Source organism: Tupaia chinensis, unplaced genomic scaffold (assembly GCF_000334495.1).
Source record: "Tupaia chinensis unplaced genomic scaffold, TupChi_1.0 Scaffold148234_1, whole genome shotgun sequence".
NCBI classification, from domain to species: Eukaryota; Metazoa; Chordata; class Mammalia; order Scandentia; family Tupaiidae; genus Tupaia; species Tupaia belangeri.
Genome location: NW_006208084.1, coordinates 653,709 through 670,091, shown reverse-complemented (window position 1 = coordinate 670,091; position 16,383 = coordinate 653,709). Strand labels below are relative to the sequence as shown.

Genomic DNA, 16,383 nt, shown 5'->3' with positions numbered 1-16,383 from the left:
TAAACTGCCTCCATCCTGGCTGTGCACGGTACAGTGGCAAGAGCCTCCTTCTTAGTCTCCCTGCCGCAGTTCTTGCTCCTTTCCCTGATCCAAATGTTCCTAACGCCTCCTACCCACTCAGCAACAAGCTCAAGCTCCTTCTGGGGCCCCCGAGGTACGCGCCACATCTCTGGCCTCATCCCTGCCACACATCCACTCAGGCCCGTGTGCTGTGCCTCCAACTCACCAGGAACGTCCAACCTCGGGACCTTTGCATCTGTTTAGCCCGCTGCCTCCTCTTCCAAATACTCATAGGATTTCACCTCTCACTCACCCATGTCTCCGCTTAAACCTCATTTGTTCAAAGAGGTCTTCCTAGCTGTTCTGTCCAAAATCACCCTTTGGGCACTCCCTACACTCTCTCCCTACCTTTTTCGCTTTGTAGTACCTATCACACTTAGTGTGTGTGTGTGTGTGTGTGTGTGTGAGAGAGAGAGAGAGAGAGAGAGAGAGAGAGGATTTATTTTGTTTGTTATCTGTGTCTCCTCCAGACTAAATTCTGTGGACCCAGACATTGGTTTTGTTCACTGCTATGTCCACAGTGCCTACAGTGTGGTCTGACATAGTATAACAGGCCTCAGAAAATATTTATGGAATAAATGAAGGAACCAAGCACTAAAGAAGTTGTGAATGTACAGATTGAAAGAAGGAAAATGCTACAGTTGCCAAACTTGGGCCTGGAGTTGTTGGGTGGCACATGTTTGTTGAATGAATGTATGACTATACATTGACCTGGGATGTCATATAGAGTTCTCCTGCTGGGTATGTGACTGAGCTCTGCCACTGAGCAGCTTCATCTTCCTCTTTTTGAGGCCTTGATATTCTCTTATGTAATATGGGAGAAATGGATTAGACCATGATTTTTTTTGAAGGTCTTTGCTACAGGGTGAGTGCACTTGCTGGAGAGAGACAGAGAGGGAAAGTGAGAAATCACTCCCTGGAGGGATAGGTACGCTGCAATCCCTTCTCTTCCATTCTACTCTTGGGATTTGAGATAGACATGCACGTGCAGTGGTCAGAGTTTCAAGCCGCTGGGTCCGGGCTTCAAATCAGTCGGCCATGTGAAAGTCTAATGCCTTAACCACCATACCACCTGCCGACCCCTAGATCGTGATTTTAAAAACTTATTATTATTGTTATTATTGTTGTTGTTATTTTAAAATTTGCTACAGGGCATGTGCATTGACCAAGAGACGGAGAGAAAATGGAAAGTGAGAAAGCACCCTCCCGGGGGGGGGGGGCGGGGATGGTCATGTTGCAATCCCTCCTCTTCTGCTCTCCTCTTGGGTTTTGGGTGATGTACACATAAACACCCTGGCATGTAATGCTCCCCTAAAAATACTACTTCTTACCTTCTTTCAAGCTGCTGGGTCTAGGACTTGAACCACAGAGTTGGCCATGTGGGATCCAGCTGCCTTAACCACAATGCCACTGGCTGGCCCCTTAATGCTTGCTTTTTGCTTTCTTTCTTCCTTTCTGTCTCTCTTCTTTCTTTCTTTCCCTTTCTTTCTTTTAGAGAGATTTTTGCTATAGGATATGTGTGCTCCCCCAGGAGACAGAAATAGACATAAATTGAGAAATCACCCCCCAGGGGGATGGCCATGCCACAATCCCTTCTCCTCTATTCTCCTCTTGGGATTTTGGATTTTGGGCATGCACACACACGCACCTGGTGTGAGGGTTTTGTTTGTTTGTTTGTTTGTTTTTTACCTGGTGTGAGTTTTAAGCTGCCAAATCCGGAACTTGAACTGTGGTCAACTACATGGGAGTCCAGCGACATAACCATGACACCATCTGCTGGTCCCAATGCATTCTTTTTTAATACTGGTTTCAAATGAGAATGTATGTGGCAACCCAACAAAGTGGAGGTGGTCCTGTTCAGGGTGAGAGTCTTGGCGCCTATGCAGGTGTATTCTTTGCTTCCTCTCATTCACAATGGGCCAAAGGGATTAGAGAGTCCCTGGGAACCACAAGGCTCTCCCAAGAATAGTTCAAATCACTGCACTTATGGCTCCCTAAATCCCAGTAATAAATTGCTTTATTGTTCAGCAAGTGAAATTCAACACCATCTCTGCCCACATGATGTTGATCATGTGACTTTATGTACACCTCAGAATGTGGACCTAAGTTGTCACTGTGATGGTTTCCAGTGGGAGCCCTAAGGGGATATTACAAGTTTTTTTCCAAATGCCTTGAGCTCCTCCCCTTTACCATGAGAACATCCCATTCAACCTTGGTTCTGATGTGAGAGACATGGGGGGAAGTGGGCAAACTGATTCTGACCATGGGTTGGACCAGAGCTGCAGCAGCTGGTTTCCCTGACACAGAATGTAACACAAGCAAGAAATCAATGTGTATTGCTGCAAGAAACCGAAATTGGGGGCTGCTTGTTACGCAGTATAACCTGAAGAAAACGGAATTAACTTTGAGAACGTATGTGGCAACCCAACAAAGTGGAGGTGGTCCTATTGAGGGTGAGAGTCTTGACCAGAGGAGGATGTTGGCATTATCCACAGGGTATAGGAACCCACATTTAGAATTTATTTTTGTCAGCTTTTCAGCTGTTTCCTTGCTATGTAATGCTCCCCTAAAAATACTACTTCTTACCTTCAGCAGTAATCTTAAACTGATGGTTCCTGACTACTTGTCACTTAGACTTTTGAGCCTGCATCAATTAATTTATGTAACAAACATACTCTATGCCTATCCACCTACGTATGAATACAGAGGACCATACAATTGTAAGTTTCTGAGTGGCCATTTAGCAGAAAACCTCCTCTTCAGTGAATGTTAATGGTGTGCCTACTCTGCCAGGGCTGCACGGATGAAAAATAAATGATCCCTGCTGCCTTGAAATTTGAGACATTATACTCAGGGTAGGAAAAGAGTCTGACATGAGTAAACCACCATTGACAACACACAAAAGCCCCTCCTCGTCTCAAGTTCACAAAGCCGCCCCTCGTTTCTACTTAGTGAGGCTAGATAATTTTCGAAATTGATGGATGCTTACAGCATACACGAGAAGAGCATTTTTGTAGCAACAGAACCTTTTATCTAGCTAACGGGCAGCTAAAAACATCCCCAACTCATCCTTTTTAGCAGTCTTTACTGAGACTAATTTTCCCAAACATCATTTGGAAAGTATGCCAAAGAGGGAAGAGTGTGTCTCAGGGTGTGGGCATTCTGCAGCCGGGGGACCCTAAGGGACCCACTCCTCGCTGAGCCACAGTCTCTTCATCTGCAACGTGGGCTCTGTCCACCAAGGGGACTGGACCAGAGGGCCTCTCGCTGCTTTAAGACCCTTAAGGCAGGTGGCGTGATGGTTAAGGATGCTGGGCTCTCACACGGCCGACCATGGTTTGAGTCCTGGACCTGGTGGCTTGCTGTCTCTTTTCCTCTCTCTCTCACACTCACTTGCTCTGTCCCTCTCTGGTCAAATTAAAATAAAAATAAGTAAATAAATAAAGTTACATAAAATAATAATAATTATTTTTTTAAAAGACTCTTTGGACCAGCATATGGCGTGAGGGTTAAGGTGCTGTACACTTCAATGTGGCCGACTGTGGTTCAAGTCTGACCCGGTGGCTTGCTTTCTCACTTTCCCGCTTTCTCTGGTCAAACTAAAAATAAATAAATGAATAAATTAAATAAATAATTTTTATAAAAAGACTCTAGGCTGAACTCAGAATTTTCAGTGTTCTGCCCGTGCTAAGTGCAAATACTTGGTAACCTTGGAGCAGGGGAGTCTAAGGAATGATCTCTAAGACTCTCCCCAGCACATTAAAGCAAGGCTAGGCCTAGGGGACTCCTCTCCAGTGCCCCAAGCCCAGGTCCCTAACCAGGCTCTGCATCATCTCTCTCCACCTTACCTTTCTCTCTCTGACCTCATCTCCTGGCTTATTGCACCCCAGTCCCAGGACCTTCCTGCTGCTTCTCAAACATGGCAACAGGTACGGGCTCGGGCTCCGCACTTGCTTGCGGTTTCCACATGCTCCCACCTGCCTCCCTCTGGGGTCCTGGCTTCCCTGCAACAGGCCCCCTCTGGCCCTCCCACCTGTGAGTGCCTGGGTCACTCCACCTCTCCTCGCCTACATGGTCTTCCTGGGTGTACTCACTGCCACCTGCTGCCTGCAGTCTGACTGACCTTGCCAGAGTGGCTGCTGCCTATGGTGGTGGTTGTGGCCACTGCTGTAGCGCCAGGTCTGGCACATAGTAGGTACTTGTTGAAGGAATGAGCAGAAGAGCCAGTATGCACAGGCTTCCCCCACTCGACCCTCCCTAGCCCCCAGTTTTGCCCAGAAGACCCCTGGTCCTGCAGGCTTTGAGGTATCCACCCAACTCACAGGACGTTAAAGCTGGTGGAGGGCTTGGGGGCCCGGTGGATGATAGGGTGGACCAAGGCCTGGAGCGGGCTAAGCAGCTCACTCCTCAGAGCAGTGGAGTCCCAGAGTGGTTTTGCCCTCAGGATCTGGGGCTTCTTCGCCAACACAGGCCAACCCAGTGCACTCCAGGGTTCCAGCCATTGCCTCAGCTGCTCTGTGAACCTGTGATAAGATGCCAAAGGATGCCACTTCTTGTCCCAGACCCAAGTCCTTCCCAGCCTCCAAAGGGAACCAGGGCTGGGAAGGAAGCGCCGTCTCAAGTCTGGTCTGGACAAGCTCTTTTTCAAACCTGCCTTCTCCTGTCACCTCACCACAATCTGCCAAGGCAGGAGCAGCTGTCCCCACTTATGGATGAGCATAGCGAGGCCCAGAGAGGGAAGGAGCTTGCCCGGCTCACGCTAAGTTAGGAAGTGACCCAGCAAGGCACACCTGTTTTCTAGTCTCTGAAAAGCCATCTTGGGGTGGAGGGCTGCAGCCCGGGAGCTCCCGCCCCAGAACCAGAGCTGTCAGTCATGTCAGTCAGCGGGAGTGCATCTCCTCCCCCCTCCCACACCGCCTGCAGGTGTCACATGGCACCCAGGGAGATGGGAGCCTGCGGGGGCACCTCCTTCAGGGGCTGTGCAGGGAGCCCCGGGAGCTGCTCCCTGTGGGCTGCTGGGGTGGGGGGTGGGAATGTGCACAAGCCCAGGGGCTCACACGTGCTCCTCTCCCCTCCTCCACCACTGCAGCTTCTTTGGGGCATGCCAGCCTGCCGGTCAGGGCTCCTGCACTGGCCTCCCAGAGAAGCCTCTGACATGGTGGATATGGTGTCTGACATGACAGGGAACCGTGGGGACCAGCCGGGCCAGCCCCATCCCCCAGTAAAATCAGAGCCCTCTATGCCAGAACTGAGACTCAGGGTTCTTTTAAGAACATACGTTAAGCATGTGAGAGGTCTTCCTTGGAAGAATGTGTATAAAGGAAAAGCTGCATTGATTTCAGAGATTTTTGCACTGAAATAAGCTCGCACTTGGATTTCATTTGTTTGTGAACCTCCTGAAGTCCCCTCATATCTATTAACTGCAAGGGCCGCGATGTCAGACCACTCGGATTCCAGTCTGCACGCCCTCCTTGACCCCGACAAGTTCCTTGCCTCTCTGAGATTCCCTTTCTTCATCTACTTCACGAGTAATTCATCCCATGGTACTCGGTGACGGGTACGCCTTGACGCTCTGAACCACAGAGAGCCTGAAAAGCAGGTATTAGTGTCATCTGACAGACCTGAGGACACTGAGGCACAGAGAGGTTGGGTTACCTGCCCAAGGTCACGCAGCTCCGAAGTAATGCAACCAGGATTTGACCCCAGACACGAGGCTCCAGAACCCTGAGCATAATTGCTCTTTGGTCAGAGCCAGAACACTGGGTCCAAACTCTGGCTGTCCTTCATCGGTGCTGCGACTCCAGGCAGACCGCCCGGCTCCAGAGTCCACATTTGCAACATGGGAATAGTCTCTCCCTTGGAAAGTGGCTATTAGACTAAAGCAATGTGACAGTGGTCTCGCTGAAGCTGTCAAGCTTCTTCTCCTCAATCGCCAGATGGGGATACATTGTGGTGGGGACTCAGTGAGAATGTGGGCAAAGTGCCTGCAAAACAAACGCCCTGTGACCGTGACGGACTGTCGATGCCACTGTCACGAGGCAGAGCACTCAGGCTGGACCCCGCTTACCCAGCTGCACGAAGGGGTAGAGGGGCCCATAGGCAGGCCCGTGAGGAGGCAGGGAGGCCAGCAGGGAGAGGGGTGGGAAGGAGGTGGAAGAGAGGCTGGATGGGGAGCAAAGTTGTCAGGAGGAGAGGAGGACGGGAGGATGGACAGGGAGCAGGCAGCGATACGCTTCAGGGCAGACCAGTAGGTGAAGGAGGGAGCGTAGAAGACAGACAAGCAGCCATCTGGCCGGATAGATGGGTGGATGGGTGGATGCACAGATGTTATTGGATGGACCAATAGCAATCAGACAGAAAGACTGGTGGTCATTCCGACAAGTGGGGGACGGAAGGGCATGTGGGTAGGGCCCTGGCTAGGTGGGTTAGGACGACCGTGTGGGCCAATGGGCAGGCAGGGACAGATGGTTGGAGACCAGGCTGGAGATGGATGCAGATGTGGCTAGGTGGGTTAGGACGACCGTGTGGGCCAATGGGCAGGCAGGGACAGATGGTTGGAGACCAGGCTGTCGATGGATGCAGACATTCCTTCCCTTGAATGCTTCATTCCGAGGACCTGCCAGTGGCTCAGAACTGCCACGGATGTGCAGGAGGTGGGGAAAGAGGACGGGAGCTCCTGGCCCACTGGGGCAGCCCTGGCGCGGGCGGTGAGAACAGCTTATAGCCCTGTGTTCCTGCTGGGAATGGGAGCCCGAGGAGCAAGTGGACTGGGAGGAACATGGGGGCCGAGGCCCTTACTCTCACGTCCACACACTCGACACCCAGTATAGGCGGGCGGCCTCAGGAGGGGACCTGTGTCCCACCACCAGAGCAATAGGTAACCCTGCTTTGACCAGACCTGGTGCCAGCACCAGGGCAGAGAAGGGCCTCAGCTAGAGAGGCCTTTAGCCAAGGCAAACCCGGCCGGCACCCCTGGGGACTCCCTGGGTCTGGGCCAGGGGAACAGAATGTCCTGGTTGCTGCACTGAGGGGGAGTCACTCTGGGAGGGAGGCATGGATGGATGCGTGGATGGATGTGTGCGTGCCCTCTCCAGCCACCTCCCCTCAGATGTAATTGGAGCAGGATGATCTTGTGGTTCCCCTTAGTGCTGATTCCTTCTGACAGTCTGACTCTCCGGTCTCCAGGAGCATCGTGGGGAAAGGAGGGGCTCTGGGGAGGGATCCTGGAGGCGAGAGCAGCTGGATGGTAGCCACTCCTCAGGTGGTGACCTGGGTAGGGCCTATGTCAAAGTGTCAGGGTTTGGTCAATAGCGAGGACTCCTAGCCCTGGCTCTGTCTGCAGCCTCTGCCCCATCCCTGCCATCTCTCCCACTAGTCCCCCTGCCACCCCCTGCTCACTGACCTGGGCCACGCTGGTCCCTGTGATGTTGCTCAGAGCACGCTGGCATCCCTGCCTCGCTCACCGTTCCCTCCACCCAGCCTGCTCCTCCTCTGGGACCCACGTGGCCACCCCCACACTTCCTGCGTGGCCTGTTTAAACGGCAACCCCCACCCTGCCCTAGCGTGCCCCATCTGTCCCCCTAGCACTCCCCCACACTAATCACTTTCTAGCACATTCTTGAAGGCACAGTACTTCCTTGGCTCATTGGCTGCCTTCCCACGCACCAACATGGCAGCTCTGAGGGCAGGGATCGTTGGGTTCTGACGCACCCAGGGCGTGCCTCAGTAGGCGACGCAGGTGGAACCAATGCAGTGTGATGGCGAGAGCCGGCCAGGGACAGTGCTCACCCCTCATTCTGCCCGGCACCTCCATGAGGCGGCTGCTCTAATTACCTCCTAGTTTACAGAAGAGGAAGGAAGTGGTTTGCTCAGAGCAAGGCTAAGTCCAGGGCATGCCAGCGTCACATCCAGGGTCATCCCATGGGAACTCATGCATTTAGATCAGTCACCATGGGGCCTTGACCGTGGCAAGTCCCTTCTTTTCTCTGAGCCTCAGTTTCTTCATCTGGAAAATGGAACGATAGCAGGCTCCCCTTCACACGGCTGTGTTGAGAATTGATGCCGACGCATGAAAATGCTTTATGCAAAGAACTGGGCCTGGCTCCCGGGTGCTACAGGGCTCCCTATGCCTCCAGGTGTCTGGGCAAGGACACCCAGTGGGACTTCGCGGTCACATAGACCAGCCCAGGAGTTAGGATAACCCAGGATGATGCCACTCACTGGGGGGTTCCAAGATCAAGTCCCTCCTCTCTAGCACAAAGATGCTGCCTCCAGGGAACTGCTCACAGCTGTGGGGACAGGGCCGCCTGGGAGGGGCAGGGAGGGCGGGGACAGGAAGGCCTCAGAGCTTTCCCAGGCTGAAGGCCGCTAAGGAGCTGTTCTCCTGTTCCCCCGCCACAGCTGGGCCTGCTCCTGACTGGCTTTCCCAGACCCTGCTGGCCCCTGCCTTCTGGGGATAGACTTGGAGGAGCCTCACTCAGGAGGGGGAGGGGAAGGGCCTTTGGAAGAGGAGGACTCACTGGGGGCTTTGGACCTGCACATACGGTCAGCTTGGGACACAGCTGTCAAATCTCCCACGTAACACCAGGCCTCAGTTTCCTCACCTGGAAAACGGGTTTGGACTAGATGATTGGAGGCCAGACCAAGCACCCCAAGGCCTGCCCAGGAGACAGCTCCCTTCCTCACTCACTTCTGCATGAGAGGGCTGAGTGGTTGCCTATTTCCTGCCTCAGGCTGTCTGTCTGTAAAATGGGCTGGTTGAGCTGGAAAATTCTAGAACTCCCTCCTCCCTCTCATCTGTTGTAGCTGGAAGAGGAGAAAAGGTTAGTGCTGGGTAGACTCCGACCACACACCAGGCCCTTGTTGGACTCTACATGGCCCCATTTAGTTCCCTCCTGCTGCTGTAACAGAGTACTACACGCCTGGTGGCTTCGAAGCACACACATTCTGACCTTTCAGTCTAGACATCCAAAGTCCAAAATCAGCCTCAAAGTGCGGGCAGGGCCAGTTTTCTGTTTTCCGGAGCAGAAGCTGTGCTTGTTCCCCCGTCGCCAGGCCTTTCTCCCACACTCAGCGTCTCTCCTTTATTCCCACTCTGCCACTCCTGCCTCTTCCTAGAAAGGACCCTTGCTGTTCCAGCTGGCCCACCGGGACAATCCAGGGTAGTGACCCTGTCTCCACACCTGATTTGACCACATCTGCCAAGTTCTCTTTGATGAGGAAGGTGGCCCGGGCAGGTGTTCGGGGACTAGGCCGTGGGTACCTTTGGAGGGACGTTATTCAGATTGCTACATCTGTCGTGGAGCTCAGGTTCAAATCCCAGCTTCTGTCACTTTGTAGCTGTGTGGCCTTGGGCTAGGACCCAGTTATTCTGGCCTCAGTTTCTCCATCTGTAAAACAGAGACAATGGCAGGATGGCTAGCCACGTCGCAGGGGAAGCCCTGAGTGCGACGCCTGCTGATTCTGAGAGGGTGTCTAGTGGGAGTGGTGGCGAGAACGACAGCTCTCATTTACTGAGGACCTCCTTCATGCCAGACCCCAAGCCGAGTGCCGAGTCTATGTAGGCGACCCGCAAGGACGGGCGCCCGAGCTTGCCCTCACGGAACTTGCCGTGGAGCCAAGAAGGCAGTGTGAGAACAAACGATCGCGCGTCATTAGAGAATTACCACACCAGCCCAGCGCGGTCCGGTCGAAGCCACACCTCCGGGAAGAGAAGGGGCGGGCAGGGTCCACTCCCGAGTCTGCCTCACTCCCAAACCCTTATTTTACCATGACACTCCCAGCCTCTCAAGGCTGGCTGAGGTCAAGCAGAGGACCAGAGACGGGAAGTGACTTGCCAAAGGTCACACAGAGAGGGAACAGTCAAATGCAGATGCACATCTCTGGGCATCCTGCCCAAGGTTCTCCCCAGAGGAGACTCTGAGGCGTAATACTCAAAATAGTAGGAATGACCAGTGACAGGTCATGCTCGCTGCAGCTTGCTCCACGTCAGGAGGCAGATGGACTCTAAGTGCTCGATCTCATCCTATTTCCTTGATGCCCAAGAAGAGACTTATTATCCTGTTTCACAGATGGAAGAACCTAAAGTCTCAAAGAAGTCCAGTGACATGCACAGGTCACCCAGTGAGTTATTTGCTAAACCAAGACCCAGGATACTTAAGAGTAGAGCCTGGCTTGGAATCCCCCACACACCCCTGGCCCTCTTATGTATGTCTCCTAACCCTGTCTGCAGGGGCTCATGCCAGTGGGAGGAGGTTGGTGGCTGAGGGCCTCTGGGCTTAAGCCCCGGGGTGGCATTCTTCCTGAGGGCGCTTTCGGGGAAACGGGTGACTCACTGATGCCATCTAGCGGCCTTGAGGAGACATGGTACTTTCCTCTTGGAGCCCCGAGGACCCACAGACACAGTGGGAGATAAGAAAGTCTCCCTCGGGGAAACGGGTGACTCACTGATGCCATCTAGCGGCCTTGAGGAGACATGGTACTTTCCTCTTGGAGCCCCGAGGACCCACAAAGACACAGTGGGAGATAAGTCTCCCTCCTTCATCTAGCTGGATTCTTACAGAAACCTGATGAAGCTGAGCTAAAGGTGATCAAAATGATCATACTCGTTTTGTAGTTGAGGAAATCGCAGCCAGAAAGGGAATGATGTTCATCCATAAGAGGCAAACCTGGAGATTGGCAGGGAGACAGGACTGGCCCTGAGCCTGGGCAGACAGCCTGTCCAGCCTCCGGGAGTTCAGAACCAATGAACTCTCTGTGGTGCCTTTGTGTAGTCGAGCTCCCCCAGACGTGGCCTGGAGAGCCAATAGCCTGGCACTAAGAAGAGGGCGTCACTGACAGGACCTGGGTGTGGGCAGATCCTCAGGAAGAGAAGAATAGGTCCATAAGATGTGGACTGCCTTGGCCAGAGGTATAACCAGCTCCTCAGAAAGAACTCCCATGGTTCTTTTTTCTTTTTCTTTCTTTCTCTTTCTTTTTCTGGAGAGATTTTTGCTATAGGGTATAGGCACTTGCTAGAGAGACAGAGAGACAGAGAGACAGAAAGCAAGAAATCACCCCCTCCAGTGGGGATGGCCACACCACAGTCCCTTCTCTATTCTCCTCTGGGTGTTTTAGGCACACACACACAGGTGCCCAGTGTGAGTTTCAAGTCTCTGGGTCCAGGACCCAAACTGTGGTTGGCCATGTGGGAGTCCAGCGATGTAATCATTACGTCATCTGCTGGTCCCAAGAACCCCCATGGTTCTAAGGGACAAACATGACAGGAGAAGTCCCCTCATTCTTAGGGAAACCCGGCTGGAAAACTCTCATCATTCTTAGGGAAATATAGCTGAAGAAACTCCTCATTGTAGAAACAAATAACATGGGGAAAATATCATTCTTGGAGACAAACACAGCGGGAGAACTCCCATCATTCTTAGGGAAATATGGCTGGAGAAACCCCTCATTGTAGGAACAAATATCATGGTGATAAACTCTTCAGTCTTAGAGACAAGCATGCCTGGAGAACCCCCATGGTTCTGAGAGACGAACACAGTTCTTTACCTCAAGACAAGACCTTGACATATCGCTCACTCTTTCAACAAGGTGCTGACCGTGTCCTCTATCCTGCCTAGAGGGGTGCTCAGGACCTCATACCAACCAGAGACCCTGTTCCTGCTCTGGATCCCACCATCCGTGGGGCAAACAGGTAACAGACCATAAGAACTGGACAAGAGAGGCCAACAAAGCTCCCAGGACTGCCATGGCCTCTGAAGGCAGATGGAGCTAGCTGGTGTGATTAACAAAAACAGGGGAGCAGCTGGCATTTGCTGAGTGCCCACTGTGTGTCAGGCACCAGATTAAACACATTCTACACGTGAGCTAATTTGGTAACATCTTGACCCACTCTTACTAGCTATGTGACTTTGGGCAGATTGCTTAACCTCTCTGATTCTCAAGATTCTCATCTGTAAAATGGGATCCCTAATGCCTACCTTACCAGGTACTGTGAAGTTTACACGCAGTGGTGTGTGTGTGGTGGGATGAAGTGCCTGGAATACGACAGGTGCTCTGTAAATGATCGCCACCTTTGAAGTAGTATTTAAGAGAGAGATGCTGAGGGGGCCCCACAAACCTGTACTTACATTAAGTGTTATCTTAGGGTTGGGATAGTCCTATTTGAGGTCAGGGAGTGGACAGTAGGAAACTTATTAGGATTGACCCCTGGAAAGGAGGGGACTTGGTCAGGGCCTGGAAAGGGCAGGAGGCCCCATCTTCTCCTTCTCCTCCTTCTCGTCTATTTTCCTCTCTGAGCTCACTCTCCCCTCCATTCCTACCCCTGCCCTTTCCCTGAGCCTCTCTCCCTTGGCCCCAAGTTTCCACTGGCTTCACTGTCACCATCCCCAGCCAGAGGGAGCTTCTCCAGCGCAGACCTGTCTGTCCCGCTGCTCTTTTGCTCGCTGGTCCTCACACCACAGGACAGCGAGCTCCAGTGTGATCAGCAAACTCACCCCCCCTCATCTCCTTCCTGTGTCCACAGAGGCCCAGACTTCCAGCTACCTGGAACTATGCCAAGATCCCTGTAGCTACCTCCCTGCCACTCCTTCTACCCGGATCGTGCAGGCACCTTCATACCCAGGGTGACTGCCTGGAACATTCTCCCCTCTATTCTTGGCCTCATTTTCCCAGATGCCTGTATCACTCCTGGGGAGAGCCTTCCCAGGCCCCCTCTCCTACAGGTGCAGAGAGACCATCACCCTCCCGCTTCCCCACCCCCATCCTCAGGGTGTCCTAACACCTGGCTTGGGAGTCCATCTCTGTCCTAGGTGATGGTGTTACATTAACTGAGATTGCCATTATGGGATGCTTAGAACAGAACATCAACTGATGTCAGGTGTCAGTTACAACTAGGGCCAGGTCTTTGTCACCTTGCATGCCACTATTGAATAACGATAATGACACTCCCACTCTGGCCACTTGGTGCCAGATGTGGCTCTAAGGGTTTCATTCACAGTGTCTCCCCGAGTCCCTCTTACCCCTAGGAGGTAGGAACTGTTGTTTCTTGTGTAGATGAGGAAACTGAGGTCGAAGAGAGATCCTGCACAGAAGACCAGCCACCACAATGCCACCTCTCAGGCTCTGGGGTGCTGTCCCTTCTGCCTGGAGCATGTTTCCCTCTCCTCCTACCCTGCCTGGCCAATTCCCCAGCCTATAAAGACTTTTGGTACCCTCGGGCCTCAGTCTCACATCTCCTCCTCAAAGCAGTCATCCCTGTAACTGCTGTTACACACTCTCTTGCCACCCTCTTTGTTTCTTCACAAAATGTGTCTCAAGGTGTTTTAGGTTGCTGTTGATTTTTGCACACACTGCACAAACACACACACACACACACACACACACACACACACATAGTCACACTTGATGGTGGGAGCAAGAACTGCAATTGTGCTCAGTTTTACCCCTGAAGGGTAACATGGTTAACCAGTCTCCCAGATGGTTCTCAGAAATCATCTCCTCCTGGTCTGTACACTTTTGTTGGGTCCCCTCTGCCACAGCACGCAGGGCCTGCGTCACCAATAGGACATTGTGAAAATGCCAGAGGATGATTTCTGAGGCTGTCAGGAAAGGCACTGTGGCTTCTACCGACTCTCTGAGATCACTTCAGGGAGAAGCTAGTGGCCATATTGGGAGAACACTCAAACAGCCCTCTGGAGAGGTCCACATGGCCAGGAACCAAGGCCTCCCACCAGCAACCAGCAGGACCTTGCCACCATGCGAGTGAGCCTTCTTGAAAGTGAATCCTCCAGCTCCTGTCCAGCCTTCGGTGCCTGCGGCCCTGACCAAATCCTGACAGCAGCCTCATGATACACCCTGGACCAGGATCACCTAAGCAAGCCACTCCCAGATTCTAAATCCTTAGAAGCTGATTGGGAGAATAAGCAAAAATTTTTTAATGCTGCTAAGCATTAAAGTTTTGGAGTACTTTATCATGGAGCAGTATTGACTTAAATACATTCTAAATCCTTGTTATATAGATGTTTGGATAGGTGATTGCTTAACCAGGTAACAACTCCTGCTCAATGAGCCCTCTCTCTGTGCCAGGCTCCATGCTGATTACTTTCATGTGTTAATTGGCACAACAACCTTACAACCACTACTTTCATCCATTTCATTGGTAAAGAAACAGGCCCTTCCAGATTAAATAACTATCCAGCATGGCATTTGTTGCACTGGGACCTGCGCCCTGGAAGTTTGGAGCCACAGGCTTCCCTGCCACATGGCACTGCCTGGGTACTCTTGACCTATACCAGACCCCCTTGGCCAACTCCCTGGGCCAGGAAGGGCTCCATGCCACAGGTCATATGGTCTTGCTGAGGCTGGCTCTGGAACTGCATCAACATGGGAGCACTGCCCTACCGCCTACCTGTGGGTGTCAGTTGATGGCAGGCAGGGGAGGGAAGCTTCTTCCCAGTCTCTCCCACTGGAATGGAGTCACTGTGGAAGGTGCACGTGGGGCCAGAGGGCTCATATTCCTGCTTGTCATCACTGTGCTCCTTAGCATCCCTGCTTAGGTCACACACCCCACAGTGCTGCTGCTCACAGGAAGGACCTTATAGGCTCCATTCTCTAGATCTGAGGCATTGTGGTAGGGGAAGGTAACCCCATGCCCTTGTGGCTATACAAGAAGAGGAGCCTAAAAGATGGGGCTTTGGGGAGCACATAGCACTCACACCCACATAACACAAGAGGGTGGGGCTGTGTGGTCACCCTCTGTGAAAACTGTGAAATGTGATCAGCCCCAGCAGCCTGTGTCCAGGTTTGGCCTCTACCCGATACACTCACTGTGTGACTTTAGATGTGGAGAGTGTTTAGTCTGAGCAAATATGATGACCTGTAGACGCATGCAGAAACAGGTTCTGTGACCTGTCATTTGCACAGCGATGAAAGCAATTTGCATGTGAATATGCTAGCTGCCTGAAACTGCAAAGCAGTATTGGTTTAAAGAAAGCCACAGGTGTTTATCAGAATTTGCCCCAGAAGAATCTGCTCCAAAAGATCAGAGAAACTACCTGATGCCATTTGTCTTCACATCTTCAGCTTATTAACATCCAAAAACAATTGGCTTTGCATTCCATTTCCTCTTCCCCCATTTTCTGCCCTTTAAAAGAATAAACCTACAACCAATTCAAGGTCACGACTATCTCCATCAGAGAAGTTGGGCCCACTCGATCCTTGCTTTTCTATACTTGTATGTCTTTGTGTGTTTATTTGTATGTTTATTTCTAATCCAAAGCCCTCCTTCCCCCCACTCAGAAAAATACATTCTGCCTACAAGTCCTGGCAAAGTGGTGCACCATATGGATGCATTTTTCTGGAATGCAAGGCCAGTTGTTTCCAGATGTTAATTAACCGAAGACATGAAGACAACTGGCATCATGTGGTTTCTCTGATCTTTTGGGGAGAATTCTGATAAGCACATGTGGCTTCCTTTAAACCGATACTGCTCTGCAGTTTCAGGCAGCTAGTGTATTAACATACAAACAATAGCTCATGGAACTACAATTCTGAATGTGTCTAAAGGTCATCATGTTTACTCAGATTGGCCGCTCTCCACACTTAGGTAATTTTCTTAACCTCTCTGTGCCTCTGAAAATGTTATCTGAAAAAAGGCAGCCACTTGGGGTATGCGGGGCCAGGGAACAAATGAAGGATGTCAGAAGCAGGATGAATATCCAAGACCTTAGACTACTTTTGGTTTTGTTTCTTTATTAGACAGTTGAACAAATTAAGGCCAATGGAGGCAGACTCTGCTATCTGGAATCCACAAGGCCATGCAGGGCAAAGGATCACTGTGGGAATAAGAGAAGGGGGCACAGAGGGCTGGGCTTGGCAGAACTCGGCGATCCAGGCGAGGGGAAGGCTAGTTCACATGGGGCAAAGTCTGGCCTCTATTCAGAGTCTCCCAGCCTTCATAAGCTTCCTCCAACACCCCCCTGCCACCAAGATGATAGAAAGAGCCATTGCTGGGGCAAGCAGGTAGCTCGGAGGTAGAGGTGGCTGGATCCCATATGACTGACTGAGTGGTTCAAGTGCTAAACCCAGCAGCTTGAAAAACACTCAGGGAATGTGTGTGTGTGTGTGTGTGTGTGTGTGTGTGTGTGTGCCCAAAATCCAAGAGGAGAATGGAGGAGAAGGGATTATGGCATGACTGCCTCCCTGATGGGTGATCTCTCACTTTCTCTCCCTGGGTTTCTCTCTGGCAGGTGTATGTACCCCATAGGAAGGGGGAAAAGAAAGGAAAGAAGAAAGAGAGAAAGAGAGAAAGAAAGAAAGAAAGAAAGA

The 16,383-nt window shown here is 51.8% G+C and overlaps 1 long non-coding RNA gene across 1 annotated transcript in view; it reads left to right on the top strand.

Annotated features, from left to right (window-relative positions):
* The window catches only part of LOC102484350 (uncharacterized), an 18,080-nt gene extending 1,737 nt beyond the window's left edge, over positions 1–16,343 (top strand). Inside the window, exons 2-3 of the long non-coding RNA XR_337627.3 lie at positions 11,647–11,749; positions 16,305–16,343. This is a non-coding gene — a long non-coding RNA (uncharacterized LOC102484350). The remainder of the gene's footprint in view (positions 1–11,646; positions 11,750–16,304) is intronic.
* The last annotated feature ends 40 nt before the right edge of the window (positions 16,344–16,383 follow it).